Consider the following 22,654-nt stretch of genomic DNA (forward strand, 5'->3'; position numbering starts at 1 on the left):
GAGGGTTTCTCTTTTAAAATTGATGTTAGCTATTTCCTACTCAGTCTGTTGTTTAATACAGTTAGCTATGCAGAATTTCCTTTGAGAGAAGATCATTTAGAATCGCGCTATATCAACGGCACATAGTTCAGAGTAGTTGCTATGCGTCGTATAAAGTGTATTTAAAGAATCTTGCATTTATGCCTTTGTGGGTGCCCCAAGGTAGATATTGGTTACTTATCAATTAGCAGATAATCTTTATATTGACAACAGGGAAAGCGTAGATGGAAGGTTAATATGTTAAAGAGGATGGATTCTTCAGTGAGAAGCTCTTCAATAATGAATTGTTGTAAAGGTTCAGTGAAAAGTAGTTTGTAAAGAACCGCTCTTGGGGCTTGACATATGAAACCCTGTGGCTCAACTTGTGTATTGAATGCCACTGAAAGGTCCAGGAGGGGTGTCCAGCCTGAGGGCCACACGTGGCCAGAATGGCTGTGAGTGCAGCCCAACACAAAATCATAAGTTTATTTCAAACCTCTTTTTGGCTCATCTGGCCCAAGAGATCTCTTCTTCTACCAGGGCAGCCCAGAGACACCAAAAGGCTGGGCACCCTGGCAGGTTTTCACCGTTTGCCTCATTTGTCTCTTGGAAGCTAGGTTGATTCTAAGACTTCTCAAAATTTGGGTACGACTTAGATCAAGCCAGTGCACACACTTTAGATTCATGTTTGCTGTGTTGGAAAAAGAAAGTAGACATTTAATTCAGTGATTAGCTGTATCTTGTTTGAGAAGCTGAATTTGTAGATAGTTCAACAGTGGGATTGGCTGTTCTCTCATCTGTAAACTTCGTTGGGCTGGTATGAGAATTAAATTACTTAATGCATCTGAATGGCTTGCAACGATGCTAGGCACACAGTAATCACATGAAAATGTTTATTACAGTTATTGTTTGCACAGTGTTTACTGCAGCAAAACAAGGTGGTAGGTGAGAATATGGCTTTGGGATGATGCTGCCTGGGCATTAATCTCATCTCCACCAATGATTAGCTTTGTGTCTTTGGATAAGTTACACAGACTCTCTGTGTTTCAGTTTTCTCATCTGAAAAAATAGGAATAATTCTTTTCATATTGTTGTTGTGTTTTTGTCGTATGGTATTATATGAGATACTGCAAAAAATTTCTTTGTAAATACTCAGTGAATTACAGACTCAATGCATTTCTTGAAAAACCAATACTTATTTGAAGATTTCTTGTCTTTGAAGAGGATTTGCAGTTTTATATTGGAAGTTAAGGCATATTAGGGATTTGGAGTTTTCTTCGACCCTTCAGTAGCCCACCTCAGTAGGTGTCTTGGAATTAGCTACCCCATCAGGTGGCATGTCCAAGGCACCATGCCAGTCAACCCTAGACGTGAGGATTCAAGAATTCTTACAGGTAATGGCCTGCAGCATAGCTCTCACTTTGAAATTTGCTTCTTGCTATCAGCTCCCATCCATCATGTGGTTAAATGTTTCTTTTCATCTCTCCTTTTTCTTGATCCTTGGAGATATCCATTACTTTATTAGGAACTTGGCATTACATTAAAAATCATATACATTGAAATTTATCAAAGATCCTAGTTGTTAAATACAGTGATTCATACACTATTCTGTTTGAAATGGAAGCTAAGGCTAGCATAATTCATAAGCTCCTCTCATAGGTTTCACTTTTTTAAAAATCAGGTTTATTCTTGATTATGTAAGTGTTTTAATTCATAAATATATACATATGGTGAACTGCATATAAATTTCCATTTCTGGGTCAGTGGTTTTCTGACATTCACTCTGTCCCGTTTCCATTTTGATTGTGTCATTCGTTCCTAGTGGAGAAGACAAAGGTGGGGAACAGGGCAGGGCAGTGAGCCTGTGACTGATACACCCATTAAGTGACCATCCCTCTCTGACCTGCAAATCGCAGATCTAAATTATTGCTCCATGGTGTGTGTTATGAGTAATCATACTTTACAGTGCAGATTGGACTCTCACGTAGTAGATATTTTGTTCTGCTGAATTCTAATGTAGAGAAATGACTTGTTCCCCGATGTTAAGTCATCATGTAGGTTGATAAATGTTCACAGTGTATCACCACAGTTCTAGTTGATTTGGTTTATGTTGAGGCATCCAGTTTTTGGAAAACAGTCATTGTTTAACTACTTTTTATTTTATCCTTGGTGACTGCAGCCTTCAGTGAACAGGAACTAGACAAATACTGATATGAGAAGTTGCAGAATGAATGAATTCGTTCTGACTTGTAAGAAGTCAGGCGGCCATCTTTGAAGAACAGTTTCAGAATCACTGTACTGTGAGGCATGAAAAACATCTTTCTAACCCCAATGTCCACCTTAGAGAAAGTCTTTTCATCTGACGGTGTAGTGGTGGTTAGTGTTATAATAACCAGAAATTGTTCACTGTGAAGTGCAGTCTTCTGAGATGATTTTGGTTTTTTTAGAAATCTGGTTTTTTATTTTTTTAAGATTTTATTTATTTATCCTTAAAGAAGAAGGGAAGGAGAGAAGGAGAGAAATATCAATGTATGGTTGCCTCTCATGAGTCCCCTGCTGGGAACTGGCCTGCCACCCAGGCATGTGCCCTGACTGGGAAACGAACCATGATCGTGTGGTTTGCAGGCCTGCGCTCAATGCATTGAGCTACACCAGCCAGGGCTTCTGAAATGATTTTTAGGTTAGTTCGTTGTTTTTATTATCAGAAGAGTCTGGAAGTGTCCTGGGAATTTTAATTCATTACCACTATCTCACTTTATATTGCTGTGAGTTACTGTTGGTAAATAATTAGATGGCATTTTACTGGAGTCTTAAATTACCTGTTAGACTGATAGATTCACTAATTTAAAAAGTGTTATACCTAACTTGTTTTTGAAATATAATGCCCCACCTACCCAGTTTTCAAATATTACTCACATATATAAAGTGGTAGAATAAGAAATTTTAAATTTGCATGTCACAAACATGTCAAATGTTTTTTAAATCCTTTTGGGGGGGTGGGGGAGTAAAGGGAAGTATGAATAACAGAAAGAAACTGTAATAATTATTGCTGCATGGAATTAAAAAAATTCTAACTTCCTTTGCTTAGCAGTTTGTTACTCCAGGAGGCTCCAGAAATTTTATTCTTTTTTAAAAAAAATATTTTATTTATCTTTAGAGGGGAAGGGAAGGAGGGAGGGCGNGTAAATAATTAGATGGCATTTTACTGGAGTCTTAAATTACCTGTTAGACTGATAGATTCACTAATTTAAAAAGTGTTATACCTAACTTGTTTTTGAAATATAATGCACCACCTACCCAGTTTTCAAATATTACTCACATATATAAAGTGGTAGAATAAGAAATTTTAAATTTGCATGTCACAAACATGTCAAATGTTTTTTAAATCCTTTTGTGGGGGTGGGGGAGTAAAGGGAAGTATGAATAACAAAAAGAAACTGTAATAATTATTGCTGCATGGAATTTAAAAAAATTCTAACTTCCTTTACTTAGCAGTTTGTTACTCCAGGAGGCTCCAGAAATTTTATTCTTTTTTTTAAAAAAATATTTTATTTATTTATCTTTAGAGGGGAAGGGAAGGAGGGAGGGCGAGAAATATCAATGTATGGTTGCCTCTGCCGAGGACACACAATGTATCATGTGTCCCCTGCCAGGAACTGGCCTGCAACCCAGGTATGTGCCCTGACTGGGAATCGAACTGCAATCCCCTGGTTCGCAAGGCCTGTGCTCAATCCACTGAGCTACACCAGCCAGGGCCCAGAAATTTTATTCTTGAAATTGCTAACTCGTGTTTCCTTTTGACAATGTCACTCCATCTTAAGAACCATCATGATTTGTAAGAGGGAGTAAATAAAAATGCCAGTCGTTTATTTAAAGTCAACAGTTATTTCAGGTATTCCAACTAAAAATTAATAGTGGAGACTTATCCCAGTTGTGTTTTATTTGGTACAAAGTGGGTGTTTGTGAGTGTTGATTGATGAAATGGAGTAAAGCAAAAAATGGCCATTATTCCATACATTGTTTCAAATTGAAGGTGTTTCAGTTTATAAATTGTTCAAAATAGTATTTTTTCTGACGATATCTTATTTTGATGAAGTAGCATGAACTGAGGGTAGGTGAGTGAATACAAAAGGATTTCAAAGTAGGCATTTTCAATTGTCTAGTAAAAAATGCAACTTTTATGTTTGTTTTCCTTTGTTTTTTGTTTTATAGTTTATTGAAAAACTGAGCATTCAAGTGGTACAATGAATAAACTTTAGAAATGTTTTATTTCTATCTATGTATTACAGTATTTACTGAATTTAAATCCTGTATAAAGACATGAATCTATAGCTAGAGCCTCAAAATACATAGAAAAATGCAAAATACTGAGCACCATTCATAGTTATATATATTGCATCTTTATTCTCATACTTGTTAAGAACAATGTAATGATAAAATTTTATCTGAATAAGAACATCTTAATGAATTATAGGCATTGACACATTCCTTTGACTTAGATCAATGACCCATATAACATTTTTAAAAATTATTTTTATTTTTTGGATTCTAAAAACACATTCATTTACTCCTTTGTTAAAAAGAGAGAAATATGACAGAGGTGTCTGTCCCTGGACCCCTTCCCCTCTTGCTCAATTTCTTCCTCAGTCCCAGAATAACATCCTGGCCAAGCCTGACAGAGCTCTCAGATGAGGTCAGCAACGCTGAGGGACCTGTCCTCAATGAATGTGTTGTAGAAGGTCTCCTTAGGCCAAGAGGTCCTCCTGTCTACTTATGTCACGGTGTTGATAGCCACACCCTCATGACCAAAATGTCCACCATGATCGAGGCTGTGGATACAGATTTCACTGTTGGTGGGAAAGTCACGGTTAATGACTGAGCAACCAACTGCACATCAGTGGCTCTGGATCATGTGACATCAGGTGACAACCTCAACACTCAGATGGGGAGATAGGAGGACACAGGCATCTATGTAGGCAAAGGTCAAAAGGAAACATCCCTTTACTCTCACAGACCCTGGGCATGCCAGATTTTATCCCAAGTTGCTATGTTTCTGAGGGGGTTGGAGGGACACTAGTTGGCTCCCTTGAGAGGCAATCACCTTGGAAGAACATGCTCTTTATTTTAAATATTTTATTCATTTTGAGAGAAAGAGAGGGAGAGAAACATCAATATGTGGTTGCCCCTCACACAACCCCTACTGGGGACCTGGCCTGCGACCCAGGCATGCACCCTCACTGGGAATTCAACAGGCAACCCTTTGCTTTGCAGTCTGGTGCTCAGTGCACTGAGCCATACCAGCCAGGATGGAAGAACATACTGTTTGATATCTGTGAATGATTTGTGTAAAAGGACAGTAATGTCCTTTGCGTGGGCATAATTGGAAAGTCACTAACACAATATTTATGATCTTATGTACTACTTTATGTAATTTTATAAACTCCTAGCAGTTGCATCTATAGTATTGTTAACCTACTGAATAACTTAGTCACAGGACTGAAGCAAGAACCAGGGTCTCTGACTGATATTTCATCACTTATTTTTTGTGTTACTTGTATTTGGTTTATGTATTTCTAAAAGCTTCTTTAAATTCTTGTGTATACTTGTGTAGTAAGGTTGATATAAATAAATTTAAATGTCACTGTATAAAAAGTACACAAAGACCTACAGCCAAGATTGCTCTATCCAGCAAAGCTTTCATTTAGAATGGAAGGACAGATAAAGTGCTTCTCAGATAAGGTCAAGTTCAAGGAGTTCATCATCACCAAGCCCTTATTATATGAAATGCTAAAGGGACTTATATAAGAAAAAGAAGATAAAAAATATTAACAGTGAAGGGACAGCAAACTCACAGTTATTAACAACCACACGTAAAACAAAAGCAAACCAAGAGGACAGCTAGATCAGGAGTGGAACCATAGAAATGAAGATCACATGGAGGGTTAGCAACAGGGGAGTGGGAGAAGGAGAAGGGGGGAGAAGGTACAGAAAATAAGTAGCATGGACAGTAGGTAGAAAATAGATAGGGGGGAGGGCAAGAATAGGAGGGGAAATATAGAATCTAAAGAACTTGAGACACGTGGCAAGGTCATAAACTAAGGTGGGGAGAATGGTGGGGGAAGGGGTGTGCAGGGTGGAGGGGAATGAAGTGGGGGAATAGAAAAGCTGTAATGGTATAATCAATAAAATATATATATTAAAAAAAATTAAAAAAATTAAATTTGAAAAAAAAGTGCCAACAGCCAGGTAAGGGGGAGCAGGACGATCATTTATTATATATATGATGCTCATTTAATTTAAAAAAATATATCAGATTGGGAAGAAGTGCAGCTTTATCTGGTATTGAAATATGAGGTCCAATTTGATCTATTGGTCCATATGGAGGACACATTGTACTGTAGTGCATTGGCTCATCAACAAATTCCTTAAAATAATGTAAATTTAATTTTCTTTTTCATGTTATACTTAAAGGTAACGTTCAAAAATATTTTTATTAAAATTCTGAAGAATATAAAGTTCATTCATACTTATTTAAATTTTTTATCAAGATAAAATTTACATGCCATAGATTTTACCTTCATTAATATTTAGGTAGTATAAAGTTTACCCTTGAATAAATCCTGACTATCAAAAAGTTATGTGATTGCTCCATGTAACTTAGGCCATATATTGTATACATATGCATTTATACATGACTAATGTTAAGCTATAACGTTTAAGCTAGTCATGACCTTGAGTCTGTGCACCCAATATATATGACATTATTTAAGAAGAGAGTTTGTATCTCTCAGATCAGCCACGACCTCCGTAAGGTGAAGGACCTAAGGGAGTTTCTGGTTCATGGCCTAGTTTCAACAATTTTGTTTAGTGAGAGACTGGATGGATGAGAATAACTTCTTCTCTCTGAAAAAGACTTTTAGAGAGAATTTCATAATTTTATTCATTGAGTTTATGTTTATTAGTATATACTATTTAGAAGTTTTATTTATTTTTTGCTCTGTAGGTTCATTTCTTGGCCTATTTTTAGTTGTGATGGGCACTATGTCATTATTCTTTGTGTTTAGAGTCAAGGCTTTACAGTGAAAAAAACAGTAGAGACTTTGGAGTCAAACATGCTGGGAGTGAATTGTAGCTTAGCTACTTTCTCCTTGTGGATTATTGGGTACCTCATTTAAACTCACTGCCATCTCTTTATTTGTAAAATCGGTATGAAATAGTACCCACCATAGAATAGTTGTGAGGATTGAATGAAACAATCTGCAAAAATCACTTAACCTGGCATGTATTAAGTGCTTAATAAAACAAGTTTAATTGTAGTTGGTATTCAGATAGTTGGTTTTCCCTTCTGGGTAAGTAAGCTTAGTTTATTTCACCCGATCACTTAATGATTCAGTTATTCACCTTTCAGTTAGAAAGAAATGTTAAAGCCCGGTGAAAATGTGTGGTGGGTTTAATAAGATCGTCTGGTTAATAAAGTCGTCTAGTTACTAGGCTAAATTTTGCCTTATAGTATTAAGTGTGGGATTTTTTTTATTTTAAACTTTCATTATATTTACCCAGTTATTTGGCTTAGTGAAATAAATTCTCACAAAAAATGTCGCTGCTGAAATTTAAGATGATTGATCTTAAAGATGTTCCAGTTTCTGTAGAAGTGGTCAGAACTATGTCTGTTTGAGGTTAAATCAATTTTGTGATTATGTACAGAATTTTTGCAAATACAATTTTATTTACAGCCTTTGACATCCCAGTGGTGCTAAATAAAGTGAATTATGCAAGACTGTAGGTTAAGTGCCCTGAGGGTCATTAAGTGTCAAAAATAAAGAGTGCTGACATAGAGGTCAGAAGACCTGCGTTCTCACTATGATTCTCTTGGTAATTAGTTTGTGACCTTGCGCATGTCATTTAACTTCACTCAGGTTCATTTTCCTCATCTTTCTCTGCGTTATCTTCCTCACAGAGTCATTCTAAGGGAAAAATGAAAAAATATTGCAGGGTGGTAAAAAATGTAGAAACCTAAGATATTGCTTTTGTGTAAGGCAGTGTTCTCTGATGTTATTTTTAAAGATGAGATTACAGCACAGGCTTGAGATTACAGTGGTCGCTTGCCTCTTTATTTCAAGTCAACTTTAGAAATATTCAGGAACTATTTTTTAGTGATGTTTAATACCTCCTCTTGAAAGATAATTTGCAAAGTCATCACATAACAGCTTGCTATTTGTGTCCCATCCCGTGTTTTTGCCACCACTTCAGATTTTAACAATGCACTTCGTTTAGATGAAGGCCCAGCTTGAATAAATGCCGAAGTTAGTAGAGATGGGGAAACTTTTTGAAAACAGCAGAACATACCAGTGTTTGCCCTTTTAGTTTGTGAGCCCAAAAGACTACTGTGTTTCCTCAGCCGTGTTGATATTTATGTGCGTTAACAAGATTTTTCCCGAACACCCATGCCCTCCCTTACTGTTTCCTTTCCCAGTAAGGACCCGGACTGAGGACTGTCTTGCAGCCTCTGTGTGGAGCTGGCCACTCGTTCAGCATTTCTTAGTGCTTAGTGTTCCACTGAGATCAGTAGAAATGGATTGCTATGGACTAAATTGCGTCCCTCCCAGACTGTTATGTTAAACTCCTAACCCCTAGTACCTTAGAATGTGACGTTACTTGGGAATAGGGCCTTTACAGAGGTAATGAAGAGTAAATGAAGTCGTATGGGTGGGCCTCTGTGACTGCTGTCCTTATCAGAAGAGGAGCAGCCAGCAAGGATGCTGTGCAGGGAGGGGAAAGACCAGATGAGGACACAGCAGGAAAATGGCCATCTGCAAGCCAAGGAGAGGCCTTTAGAGAAGCCATACCTGCTGACAACTTGATCTTGGACTTCTGGCCTCCAGAACTGTGAGAACACAAACTTCTGTTACATAGGCCATCCAGTCTGTGGGATTTCGGTGCAGTAGCCTTGGCAAACTAATACGTGGAGTCTCCCAGATTCTGGGTGCTTCGTGTTCCCAGTGTGTGTGTCAGCCACTGGGACTGTAGGAAATGCCTTTAAAAGACCCCATAATCTGCCTGTGTATTTAGTTTCAATTTCAGTTCAATAGTGGTTCACAGATTGTACAGTTTGTAAATTCATTGTTTTGAAGGTAGAAATGACAGCAAAGCTACCTCTAGCATGGAATAGAAGAGACAATATTTGAATTAGTCCATTTAAAAGCTTATTCTTACATCTTTCCTAGTTTTATATATATTTTTTACTTTAAATTTAGGGAGGAATTAATGCAACAGCTTCAAATCTTTTTAAGGGACATGCACAAGGTGAATTTTTGTGTTTTTTGTTTTCATCATTGCTTTTTCATATTAGTAATTCACCAAGTTACTCCTTTAATGTTAATATTAGTGAAACAGTCTAATGTATATGGGAAGTTTTTTGAGAAAAAACCAAAACCCTTCATCTATTAATGATTTTTAGTTTACTTAATTTTGATTTTCAAAAATTGAGTCCCGTTCATGTACCTATTCACTGGAATGGCCAATTTCCCCTCTTTTTATGTATGGTGCTGTACAATTTAAAGTGCTTGTACATGCATATCTCATCCCATCCTTGCAAAAACCTGTTGAGATTAGCACAATGAGTTCATGGATCCCAGGTGTTTGAAGGCCACATTCAGAGGTTTTTTTTTTCCTGTTTCTTCAACCCAGGTAGACTGAGCCCTGAGAATGAGACATGCATTTGACATGTGTGTGAGTATGTGTGTGTGTGCCCGTAAGTTGTTTCTAGTCCCTTCCTTTGCTCTTCTGGTAATTATGTGGCAAGTATTTCATTGTGGTAGTGGTGATACCTGTGGGGTTTTTCTTCCTGTCTGTTGTGTGTGCATGCATGCATGTATTGTGCAGCAGTATCCAAATACAGCTTGAAATATGGATAGCAGGATGCGTGAAACTTCTGGCTGGGAAAAAAACTTTAAGGTATCTACAACTGTTACTTCTTATTTTGGTAAATACCAGAATCTGTTTATAGTAGTTAAAGGATGAGATCTGAGATCTGTGCCTCTCAAAAAACATCCCCTGTAATAATCTTCAGCTTCCTCAGGTAGACAACAGTTTATGAAGGTGGTGTGTTAGTATTTAGAAAACTAGTAAGCTAGCTCATTGTTCCTCAGACCTAATGGTGAATCCCTGTCTCGCACGTTTCCTAGCAACTGACTCACATGTGGAGGATGCAGAAGGAAAGCCATCAGGGACCTGCTCTGCATTTCTCAAAAGCATCTGAGAAATGGTACCCAGACTACAGTTTCTCTTCAGGGTTTCTACTAGGAACTTGCCTTTTTGTTTACTAGTGTCTAAAAAGGATAATTGTAAAGGACGGGAATGAAAAATTGAGTAGTGAAGGTAAAACAAAGTCAAATTATTAGAAATTTTCCCTTGTACTAATATTTTTAACAGGTAGTATGCATCTCTTGAAATAGTGGTTACTGGAATAAGAAGATAAAATTCTGTTTTGTATTTGAGAGTTAAGATCCTTATTATAATAAGGTCATTCTTCTTAGATGCCCAGATACTTGTTCATTATTGTAAAATATTAGATGCAGGGAGTTTGGGGAGGTTTTTTTTTTTCCTTAAAGGAGACTGAGGTACTGGCAATGGGGGCGGGGCAGAAGTAGGTTTACAACTGTGAGTATGGGAAATGCAGAGTTTATTCTTGTATTATCATTTACTAATTACTGTGTTTTTTCTATATGAAAAAACTTTAAAAACTTTACTATAAACCCGCTTTTGCCCCACCCTATATATTAGAAATAAGTGTATGTGTAGGTAACTGTATTTGTACACACATCTGTGAGTTTTAAGCCTTTAGATTGGTAAATTTAAAAATGCTTTGTGAGCTAAATGATAAATTTTATTATACTTAAACAAAGAAAAATAGCAACAGCCCACCCCAGTTTCTCTTTATGAGCAATTGATAGTAATATGATGTCAGTTTGGGCATGTTTAAATTAGAGACTATGATTTTATGTTTTTATATATATACATTTTTAATTAATTTATCTTTAGAAGGGAAGGAGAGACATATCAATGTATGGTTGCTTTTGGTGCATCCCCTGCTGGGAACTGGCCTACAACCCAGGAATGTGCCCTGACGGGAATCAAACTGCAATCTTCTGGTTCACAGGCCCATGCTCAATCCACTGAGCTACACCAGCCAGGGCTTATTTTTATATATTTTTATTCATTCAATCATATCACTTAATTTTGATGTTCTAGAACATTAAATATAATGACCATTACCTACTAATAATTCTAAGGCATATCTATTAGACTTTTGGGTGACAAGAATCTAGAGTGATGTGTCTTTGTTAACTGTCATGCTGCCATTTTCTGAAACTGACCTAGGAAAGGTGGTGAAAAGAAAATCACAGAGAGATGCGGGCCAGTGGCAAAAGAGATCATGAGGCAAATGCAAGGGAAGATGACCGTGGATTAAGAAAATGGGCTGTTAGGAATTAGCCAGCCTGCCACATCTTTCTCCCTGAGATCTCTATAAAAGTATTCATCTAGTATTTTCCTGTCCAGTATTGCATGTGTTAGTGAGTTTACTATTTACCAGGGGAAACAGGTGTTATTCATGGAATATCCAGAGTGAAAAAAAGATGTTAGAAAATGTAGTGTAATTGTGTGGGTCCTTAAGTGTGAGCTAAGAGCCATTTTTCTCCAGAATCAAGGACTAGATCAGGTCTTTCCTGAAAGCCACTCGGTGAGTTGGTGCTGATCTGCTGACGTTTTCCTTGACTTGCAGCCATCTTAGAGAACGAAGTATTTTATATCTGGTTCATTATATGGTCTTTAAGTTCAGGCATAAATGGGATTCAGGCATAAACGTTTTTACTTTTTTCTGCTCACTGAGCCCAGCCATGCTTTATAGAGAGCTCTTTCTCACTGGAAAGCAGAATTCTCAAATTCTGTTCCCCAATTTTTCTTTGTCTGCTACACTTAAAACTTCAGTTTCGTAGTCTGAGTTAAAGCTTTGTCCCTCATCATAGATGAGCTCAGAGTGGCATTGTTGCTCTGATGAGTGATAGTTGTTCAGGCTACTCCTCCCACTCCCACTCCCACCTTTACTCTCCAGTTCTCTTTCCTTCCTACTCAAGGAGACACAGGAGGCAGACCAGCAGCGATAGATACCTCTCATGTCCAATAGGATGTTGGTCTCTCTCTTTCATGCCCGTGTCTTTTATTTCATGGATGACTTTCTTGATTCCTTATCTGTTTGTTGGCTTGGGAAGTGAGGAGCACCAGTCCCTTCTCACGTGCGCACTCCCTTTAGAACATAGGCTACTTAATTGCCCCTTGGTCCACCACAACTTTGGATCCTATTCACAGCATCAGTATCAGTACAGGGCAATAAAAAAATGTCCCACTCACCATCCTATTATTTTTGCACATGTGTGGTGTGATATTGCCTAATGTGCTTTCTCTGGAAATATGGCTCCTTATACTAACATCATATTCTTACTACTTTTTAAAGTATTTTCTTTATGAAATGGTGATAGTAGATGTCAGTTGCTTTATTTTTGTTTCTGGTGGAAAAATGAAAAGCTGCCAGCCCTTTAGAGCTCCCATATCCTGATTGGGTAAGCCCAAACGTTCTCTAGGCATTCGTTGTCCCCTTACACATAAGATCTGAGTAAGGTGGACCACTATTATTCTGAGTCTGATTTTTAAAGGAGACAGGAACAGCCCTTGCAGGATGGATCACAGCTTTGTCCAAAACAGTGACCATCACTGAGCTTCTAGTGTATCTGGCTTGTCCGGCCTCTGCCTCAGCAGTGAGAGCTTTCGTGACCTTGTTTATTAGCAGTGTCTGGTGTGCAGGGTGAAGGTGAGAGAGGAGGTAGGTGAGCCTTAAGCTCACAGAGCCTGTAAGGAAGCCATCAGTGCCGGAGGGGACCTGAACCAGAGAAGAGAAGGAGGGTCCACCTGGCAGCTGACTGGACCCGTGCAGAAGGCACTCTTGATAACTACCTGCGATGTTTGGCAGGGAATTAGTGGTTGGAGTTCCTTCATTGGCCAGGGACACATTATTTCATCAGGTTATAAACACAGAGCAGGTTTTTTGCATGATGCTAGTAGCTGTTTATGAAATATATAGCTAAACGAATGTGTAAACAAGTGAATTTTGAGGGTGAGCAGCCGAAGATGTAATAAGGAAGGGAGGGATGCCGCAGTGATAAAAAACAGAGAAGACTTGGGCCTTGGTTCCTAGGTTTGTAAATGTAACAATATTGAGACTAATTTGAGTGTGCGTGTGTGTGTGACTGGGAGGGGGGAGAGAGAGAGTGGAAATTTGAGAAGCACTGATATTTTCCTCATACTGAAACTTTTATTTTAGAGACAGTTCTCGTTGCTTACACTTTCTGAACTGTGGCCATACAATGAATGCGTTAAGCGTGGCTGCTGTGAGTTGCCGTATCCCTGGAACCAGGGTTGGAGGAACCCCTTTGCTTTGTGTTGTTTCTCCTAGCGCTGAGTCATTAGAGCAACCAGTTCCCGGACTCTATGTCTCTCTGTGTGCCAAGATGCTGTTCTCAGGATATGGTGGAACCAGAAACGCCAGTTGGACATAGTACTGCTTGTTGTTTAGGGGAATTCATGGGGGAAAATGCATTGTTAAAATAGGTGCTGGAAGCTGAAATCTTAACTCCCTGGGTAAAAATATTCATTTACTTATTATTTGGATTTTAATCATTTACTGAACACTTATCGGGTGCTGTATATGGTTGGCACTTACAAAGCTCTAAATATATGATGGGGAAGATAGATAAGTATCTGCTCTGTTAGAAGGAATTCACTTTCTAAGGGGAAGAAGATGAGGAGTAAGCAAGGAAGTAAATATGTGTAAGACAATTCCCGATAGTAAAAAGACAGGTAATATTTGGGAAATGGGGTTCAGGAATGCACAACTATAGGTGTCAGCGGCACAGGTGCACCTCTGAAGGACTCTGAAATCCTGGATGTTGAGTACTATTTTCTTCTCCTTGGTTTCTTTTTTATATTCAGAGCTGTAGTCCCGTCAGGTAGGGAAAACTCGAGGAGAATAAAATTGAACTCTTGTAGCAAAAAAAAAAAAACAGGCAACAATAAAACAGGTTATGGCAGCATGTTTACATTATTCAGGAGCCGAATGTATTTTACGGTAACTTCTCATCTGTAAAATTTCATGAGAACCATGGCAGTTTTCTTATCATTAATTCATACCTTCATTCTTTGCTGGATCCTGAGAATTAACTTCTTTCCTGGGGAGTCGCTCAGCTGGAAAGTGAAGTGTATTGTTATGTTTCAAGATTTTTGTGGAAAATGCTGTGCATACGGCAGTGGTATTTTTAGCCCTTTCCATGTCAGACAAGCTGGAGTCTTTTTGCAAGACCTACTTTCAGTGTCATCCGGTTTGTACCAATCCATCCCCGACACCCCCCATGGTCAGTGTTGTCTGGTTTGTACAAATCCATCCCCGACACTCCCCATGGCCAGTGTCGTCTGGTTTGTACAAATCCATCCCCGACACTCCCCATGGCCAGCAAGAGCAGGATCTGGGTGCTGAAGATGGGGCAGTGAACAAAAGGAAGCCTTCCCAGAATTTTTTTTCTAATGAGGAGAGGCGACCAAACTTGGGAATGGCAAGTGTGATAAGTTCACGAGCAGATAAAAAGTGGTGGAAGACGGGGGCAAGGAGGTGGCACTTTTTTATAGGTTGGTACAGGAAGGTCAGAAAGATGACGCGCGTTCAAAAGGCTAACATAAGTGAGGAGAGTGGGATAAGCGAGAGATAAGCGTGTCTGTTCCAGTACGGAGTTTTAGGAGGAGAGGCAAGAAGAGCAGATTTTGTAGGGGCTGTAGGATTTTAGACATTTATTCTGAATGAGAAGGAAAGGCCCCGGAGGGTTATGGGCAGGGGACTGACACCACCAACTTGGGTTTAGAAAGGCCCATGGTCACCTGTTTTCAGAATAGATTGGTGTAAGTCAATGGTGGAATCAGGTTTATTCAAATAGAGGCTATCCCAGCACAGTAGTCCCCCCTTATTGTGCAGGCTGCATTCCAGGACTCCAGTGGATGCCTGACACCGAGGGTAGTGCCAGACCCTGTCCTGTGTATACTCTGTCTTTCCTATAATACACAGTGGTGATAAAATTTAATTTACAAATTATGCATAGTAAGAGATTAATAATGATAACTAAAAATGAAGCAGAACAATTATAACGATATACCATTTGTAATGAGACTTATGTGAATGCGTGCTTGTGTACTCACTCTTTCTCTGCGTGTCTCTCTTCCATAATTTTTATATTTTTCAGCCCACACCTACTCCTGACTGTAGAGTCGTTCCTTACTTGCGGTAAATGGCTTGGTGTCATGCATTTCAGGGGATCCCTCGCTCAAGTCTTTGTACAGGCTCAGGGCTTTCTGGTGGGACATGCTGCCACCAGGTGGGACAGATCTTCCGTTCGTGTCCTCCACCCTCAAGTTTAATGCCTTCTCCATCTTAACTAAGCATTTTTCATGTGCTGTGGCCATAACTTTGTAGTTTGAGATTCGATGGGAAAACTAACAAGAATTTTTTTTTTTATTTCTTCACAATTTCACACATGAAAGATGGGTTCTTATGGTAGATCTCAGCAAAGTCAGTGCATATTTTTTTTTCCTACTTGGAGACTGTTCACCTTTCCACAGAGGAAGCACTTTACAACTTCTTTTGGGGGCATAAAAGTTGTCAACATCTATACTCTTGTGCTTTGGGGCAATTATTATTAAGTAAATAAGGGTTACTTGAACACAAGCACTGGAAAACTTAAACAACAGCAGTCAACATGGTAACCAAGATGGCTGCTGAGTGACTCACAGAGGGATTGTCAACAGTGTGGAGACACCGGGAAAGGGGCTGATTCACATCCGGGCAAATGGAGTGAGGAGGAGTAAGATTGCATTATGAAACCCAGAATGACACACAATTAAGGACTTATTAATAGTTTACTTCTGGAATTTGATTTAATGTTTTTAGACTGAGGTTGACTACAGGTTGGGCAAATGGAGTGAGAAGGCAGGAGATTGCATCATGATACCCAGAATGACACACAGTTAAAAACTCATTAATAGTTTATTTCTGGAATGTGATTTAATATTTTCAGACTGAGGTTGACTGCAGGCAACTGAAAATACATATTAAATGGAAGACTACTGTAATCTTGAAACAAGAGGCTGGGGGCTTGGGTGATTGCCATGGGGTGGGGGTGAGAAGTGGTATAGTGTACAGTTGACAGTATTTACTGATCCACTAGAAATGGGGTATAAGATGATTAGAGGAACTAAGATGACCTGAAGTTTTGGCTTAAGTATCTTAAGGATGGATAGTCATTAATTGAGAAAGACAGTGGAGGAAGGAAATTTCTATTTTGATTGAGGGGTGGTGAATGGTGAAGTTAAGTTTGCTTTGCACACACTTAATTTGAGATGCCTTTATTTTTGAATTATTTTTGAATTTTTTTATTATAGTTCACATACAATATTATATTAATTTCAGGTGTTTACCACAGTGATAAGACATTATATAACTTACTAAGTGAACATCCTGAAAAATCTCATGCCCATCTATACCATACATGGTTGTTACAATATTGTTGACGATATTCCCTATGCCTTACTTTAATCCCTATGGCCATTCTGCAACTACCAATCCGTACTTCTTAATCCCTTCATATTTTATACCCAGCTCTCCAACCCCTGTTCCATCTGACAATCGTCAAAATGTTCTCTGCATCTGTAAGTCTACTTTCTGCTTTTTCCTTCATTTTGTTGTTTAGATTCAATTATTGATAGATATGCATTTATCGAGATTTTATTGTTCATATTTTTATTATCCTTAACATTTTGTGCAATATTAGTTTGGTGGTGATCCATTCCTTTAGCTTTTTCTTGTCTGGGAATGTCTTTATATGTCCTTCCATCTAAATAATAGCTTTGCTGGGTAGAGTAATCTTGGTTGTAGGTCCTTGCTTTTCATTACTTTGAATATTTCTTGCCAATCCCTTCTGGCCTACAAAGTTTCTGTTGAGAAATCAGCTCTGACCGTCTTATGGGAGCTCTCTTGCAGGCAACTAACTGCTTTTCTCTTGCTACTTTTAAGATTCTCTCTTTGTTTTTAATCTTTGCCATTTTAATTATGATGGGTCTTGGTGTGGGCCTTTCTGGGTTCATTTTATTTGAGACTCTGCACTTCTTGGACTTGTGTGTCTAGTTTCTTCACCTGGTTACGGACATTTTCTGTCATCATACTTTCAAATAGGTTTTCAATTTCTTGCTTTTTCTCTTGTCCTTCTGGCACCCACATTATGAAAATGTTGATATGCTTGTAGTTGTCCCAAAGGTCCCTTAAGCTATCCTTTTCTTAGCTTTTGGGGGGGGGGGTGGTTCTTTCTGCTGTTCTTTCTGAATACATTGGGTGCTTTTTGCTTCCATGTATTCCAAATTACTGATTTGATTCTTGGCCTTCCTTACTATTTATTCCTTGTAAATTATTATTCATTTCATTTAATGTATCCTTCATTTCTGACTGGTTCTTTCTTATGGTTTCTGTGTTCTTTTTTTATGCTGTCGAAGTTCTAAGTTCTTTGAGCATCCTTATAACCGTTGTTTTGAACTATGTATGTCTTAGCTTGCTTGCCTCTATTTCATCTAGTTCATTTTCTTGTTCTTTCACTTAGGACCCATTTTTTGTCTCCTTATTTTGGGTACTTCCCTGTGTTTGTTTCCATATATTAGGTAGAGCTGTTCCATATCCTGGGCTTGGGTAGAGTGGGCTAATGTACTAGGTATCCTCTAGGGTCCAAGTGGCACAGCCTCCCTGTTTATGTGATCTGGGCACTCCAGGTGCACTACCACCACCACCACCATCCCCTTCCATGTGGGCTCTGTACACCCTCCTGTTGTAGTTGAGCCTTGATTGCTGTTGGCACATGAATAGGATGGATTAACCCCGGTTCATTCAGCTTTGAGGACTGCCTGGGACCACTGTGGAGGCTCAGTGGGGTTTTGGTGCCCAAGTTCACTCGTGAGTGTGTCAGTTGTCGAGGTGTTTGAGTCATGCTTCAAAATGGTCTGAAGCTGTCCACTGGGTGTGCTGGGTCTGGGGTCTCCAGGGAGGTCAGTGCAGGCCAAGGTCAGCTGCCACTTTTGTTCTGCCAGAGTCCTACCTGCATGAGCTACACAGTGACCTGCACTTTGCTGCTACTTGTGCTGGGCTTGGAGGTTCCCAGGAGAGGCCAAGTTGGGAACCAAGGATGGCTGCTGCTAGTCCTGGTATCTGGAGCCACTTATTGAGAGGTATGGCGTATGCTGAGATTAGATGCTACTTGTTTGAAAGATTTTAGGAAAGCCTGAAGCACGAACCAAGTCAGGCCTCTGTATAGAAAAGCCACTGGAAACAGCTTGGGTGGGCCTCAGCTTTGTGGGTCGGGGTCTCAGGGAATCACCAGGGTGGGGTGAACAGCCTTAGCTAGGTTGGTGGAGACTCAGATATGGTGCCCGCCTGCTGGCTCTGTGGAGGAAAGGCGCATCAAAGGAACAATGGCCTCTGCCAGCACTTCCTTCTGGCAGAAGGCTGCCCCCGCTCCAGCTCTCACACTGATGCCAGATGATTCAGTTCCTCCCTGTATGATCCTGGTGCTTTTGAGTTGCTGTCCCAGCACTGGGGCTCAGAGGGAGTGAGTTCGAGTAAGTCTGAGTGTGGGCATCTAAGACTCCAGAAGCCCTTCGCTCACTCAGCCACAATCCTTGCTGGTTTTACAGCCAAAAGTTATGGATACTTCTCTTCCTGGCACCGGAGTCTTGGACTTGGGGGCCTGCATGGGATCCCTGGCTTCTCCAGAGCAACCTCCACAGCGGAGATATCTCTCCTGATTTTTCTCTGCTTCACATGGGTGTGGGATCTGCCCATTCTGGCCTCTGCCACTCCTACCAGTCTGCATGTGGGTTTTTTTCTCTTTACTACTCTTAGTTGTAGTACTTGGGTTCAGTTAGGTTTCAGGTGGTTCTGAATAAAAATTGATCTGCAGTTTAGTTGTAATTTTAAAGTGGTTGTGGGAGGAGGCGAATACTGTATTTACCTACGTTGCCATCTTGAATGGAAACCTCATATGCCTGTAGATATCCAAGGTAGAAATTGAGCAGAGAAGATGAGCTATTTTTTGGTTCAGTAATTATGAATTGAGAATCAAGGATATATATTTGAGACCATGTTGTTTATACATGTCTCTGTCATAACATTTATTTATTTTGTCATTGTTTGTGCCCATATCTGTATTTCTAGGTTAAGATACCTGAGGGTACAGACTGCATTTTATTTGGCATTAAAAATTGTTTTTAATTTATTGATTTGAAAGAGAGACTGATGTTGATTTGTTGTTCCACTTATTGATTTATTCATTGATCAGTTCTTAATGTGTGCCCTGACTGGAGATGGAACCTGCCACCTTGGCATATTGGGACAACACTGTAACCCAGGAGTCCCCAACTCCAGGCTGAGCACTGGTACCAGCCCGTGGCCTGTTAGGAGCCGGGCTNTTGGTTCAGTAATTATGAATTGAGAATCAAGGATATATATTTGAGACCATGTTGTTTATACATGTCTCTGTCATAACATTTATTTATTTTGTCATTGTTTGTGCCCATATCTGTATTTCTAGGTTAAGATACCTGAGGGTACAGACTGCATTTTATTTGGCATTAAAAATTGTTTTTAATTTATTGATTTGAAAGAGAGACTGATGTTGATTTGTTGTTCCACTTATTGATTTATTCATTGATCAGTTCTTATGTGTGCCCTGACTGGAGATGGAACCTGCCACCTTGGCATATTGGGACAACACTGTAACCCAGGGGTCCCCAACTCCAGGCTGAGCACTGGTACCAGCCTATGGCCTGTTAGGAGCCGGGCTGTGCAGCAAGAGGTGAGCAGAGGTGAGCGAGCAAAGCTTTGCTTGCGTAACGACCTGGGCTCTGATGCAGCGGAACCAGGGAGGCTCTGCGTGCAGTACCACCTGTCCTCCCCCCAACCTCCCCCCCATCCATGGAAGAAGAATTGTCTCCCACAAAACTGGTCCCTGATGTCAGAAAGTTTGGGGACCACTGCTAACCAACTGAGCTACCCAGCCAGGGCTTATCTGACATTTAACATTTTGTTCCTGGTAGCCTGGCCATGGTGTGAAGCTGTAGGTTTCTGCTTTCTTTGTGGGTGTGAGCAACTGGATTTCACTTATTAACGTTTTACAGAGAAGCCATTTTTCTTAACATAAAAGGTTATAGTTTAAAAGCAGCTAAAGGGGGAAATTTGGTTGTTAAAATTACAGTTTACAGGTCAAAGCTTGAGATTTTATTCTCTCTAGGTATTTAACTCTTGCTCTCAATTGCAGTTACTCTTTTGTTCTAAGAAATACATGCCCTTGGATTGCCCACTGAGTACAGTCATACTCCAGGCATAAACGACAGCTTTAACCAAGATAAATTCCCCAAAAGAAATTAAACTCGTACCTAATAGCCTATTGACAAGCAGCATCGATGTCCCTAAGACTTAGGCTTTTTGAAATTGGTCAGCTTGATCAGTGTCATCCAAAGTGTGGCCCACAGTTGCTAAATGCGCCTCTCTCTTTTGATCATCTGTGTGTTAAATACAGCCATTGAGACAAGTACTTGGAGCCCAGGTGGCAAACACAAGGCCTGCCGGCCCACTGGGGCCTCCACCTTGTTTTATCCGGCCTGGCACCTTGTTTCTACCTGGGGCAGCTCCCAGCTCCTTGTCCCTATTAAGGAGCAGTTACATTTGTACAGTCCTAACCTCACATCCCTTTGGAGGCAACCTCAAGGCTGATGTGGCCCCCAGGAAAATGAGTTCGACACCCCTGTTTTAGAACCTTTTACTGTAACAGTCAGGGTAGTTTTATGTCTATTAACGCTAATAATTGTCTGTTTTTAAGTTTTGTCTTTCTAGTAATTTATTTTATTTAACAAAATGTGAATCTGCAAAAATGGAAATTTAAAACACTGGGTTCATCACAAATAATTTGAGAAGCTGTCTGTGCATTGGTTCATTATATTGGAAGGCATTTCATTATTTGGGGGCTCAGCTGAGTCAGTATTCTCGCTGGAGTGGGGTGGATGAAAAGCAAATATCGACCTCGTTTCTTAGCTTCTGGACGTGTTTTCACCTTTCATTTATTGTTCTTGACACTTCAAAAGGAAGTTATCAGGAGACACACTGACTCAATAATCACTTTGGTCAGTTCTTTAATACTTCTCCTAACTGTTACTACCTCCCTCAAATAATTTATTTCATTTTTTAAATTATTTTACTTATTAAATAAGCAACAGTAGTATACCTCACAAAATGTAAGTAATGGCTAACCTGGTCATTTCTAAGTCAGGAAATGAGCAGATGAGTGAAAGTAAAGGGAAGCTCTGGGAATTCTGTCAAAACATCTGCCACTGAGAAACAAACCGCAGAATGAGCAGTGTGCACAATAAAGCACCTGGGGTGGGGGTGGGGGTGGGGGGGCGGGGATGAGGCAGCAGCGACTGTGGCCTCCTGTCGACTGTGAGTTTGGAAATTGTTTCCTGTTTTTTATCCTTTAGAACTTCAATACCAATGTTATCAATGTTAACCATATATTATTAATATTAGCCATATATTATTATAAATATTATTTGCATTTGCCCTCCCCCAAACATGTAAATAAACTAACTATAGGTCAGAGAAGAATGTTAATGGGTTTGGTATTCTAGTTTTGATGTTCTTGCTTTTTGAGGAGCTAAAAAATTTTGTCAAGACTCTTTCTCCTTCATGATTTCCCCAGTGACCTCCCGTGTAGATTGCTCCTTCCATCTTTTATAAAGATATATGACAGCAGATCTCTGCCGGTTAGTGAGTATGGAAAAGCTATTTTTCTAAGGGCTGTTTGTTTCATTACTTACAAAACCATAAAGGTGTTGACAACTCTTAATCCAAAATTTTAGTCATCGAGGACATTAGCCACTTAAAAAAACCTGAAAGGAACTATTGGCTACCTTTTATGAGACATTCTTAAAGAAATGGCTTTCATTAAGAAATAATCACTTAAAAAATAATGGGACATGACCTGGCTGGTGGGACTCAATTGATTGGGCATCGCTCTGAGAAGTGAGTGGGTCACCAGTAGGATACCCAGTCAGGGCACGTGCCTCGGTTGCAGTTCAGTTCCTGGTCAGGGCATCTATGAAAGACAACTGATTGATGTTTCTCTCTCATGTTGAAGTTTCTTTCTCTCTTTTTCTCCATCCCTTCCCCTCTCTCTACAAATAAGTAAATAAAATCTTTTTAAAAATGGGATGTAACTGGATGTTAAAAATAATAGAATTTCTGTATTGAACCTCCATAATTAGTGGTAGTAATGATTTTCTATAATTTACTTTCTCTATGTATATTGCATAGCATATTGAATCCCAGTTTTAGTACCAGAAATGTGTGTTTAAATTGGGTAAAAACAAAAGTTAAATAAAAAATTATTTCAATATTCTTTACCTTGTGTATAAAATATTACATTTATTATTGTTCTGTTATTCTATTTTG

At 39.4% G+C, this 22,654-nt stretch overlaps 1 protein-coding gene and 1 non-coding gene across 2 annotated transcripts in view; one reads left to right on the top strand and one right to left on the bottom strand.

The window, feature by feature from the left end:
* Positions 1-22,654, top strand: part of SLC2A13 (solute carrier family 2 member 13) — a 282,694-nt gene that overhangs the window by 85,802 nt on the left and 174,238 nt on the right. The gene's annotated exons all lie outside the window — the stretch shown is intronic.
* On the bottom strand, positions 4,983-5,126 carry LOC118995224 (small nucleolar RNA SNORA67). Its single transcript, XR_005068228.1, has one exon. It is a non-coding gene; the product is annotated as a small nucleolar RNA SNORA67 (small nucleolar RNA).

Source organism: Sturnira hondurensis, unplaced genomic scaffold (assembly GCF_014824575.4).
Source record: "Sturnira hondurensis isolate 20B ecotype Veracruz unplaced genomic scaffold, ASM1482457v3 Scaffold0009935, whole genome shotgun sequence".
Taxonomy (NCBI): Eukaryota; Metazoa; Chordata; class Mammalia; order Chiroptera; family Phyllostomidae; genus Sturnira; species Sturnira hondurensis.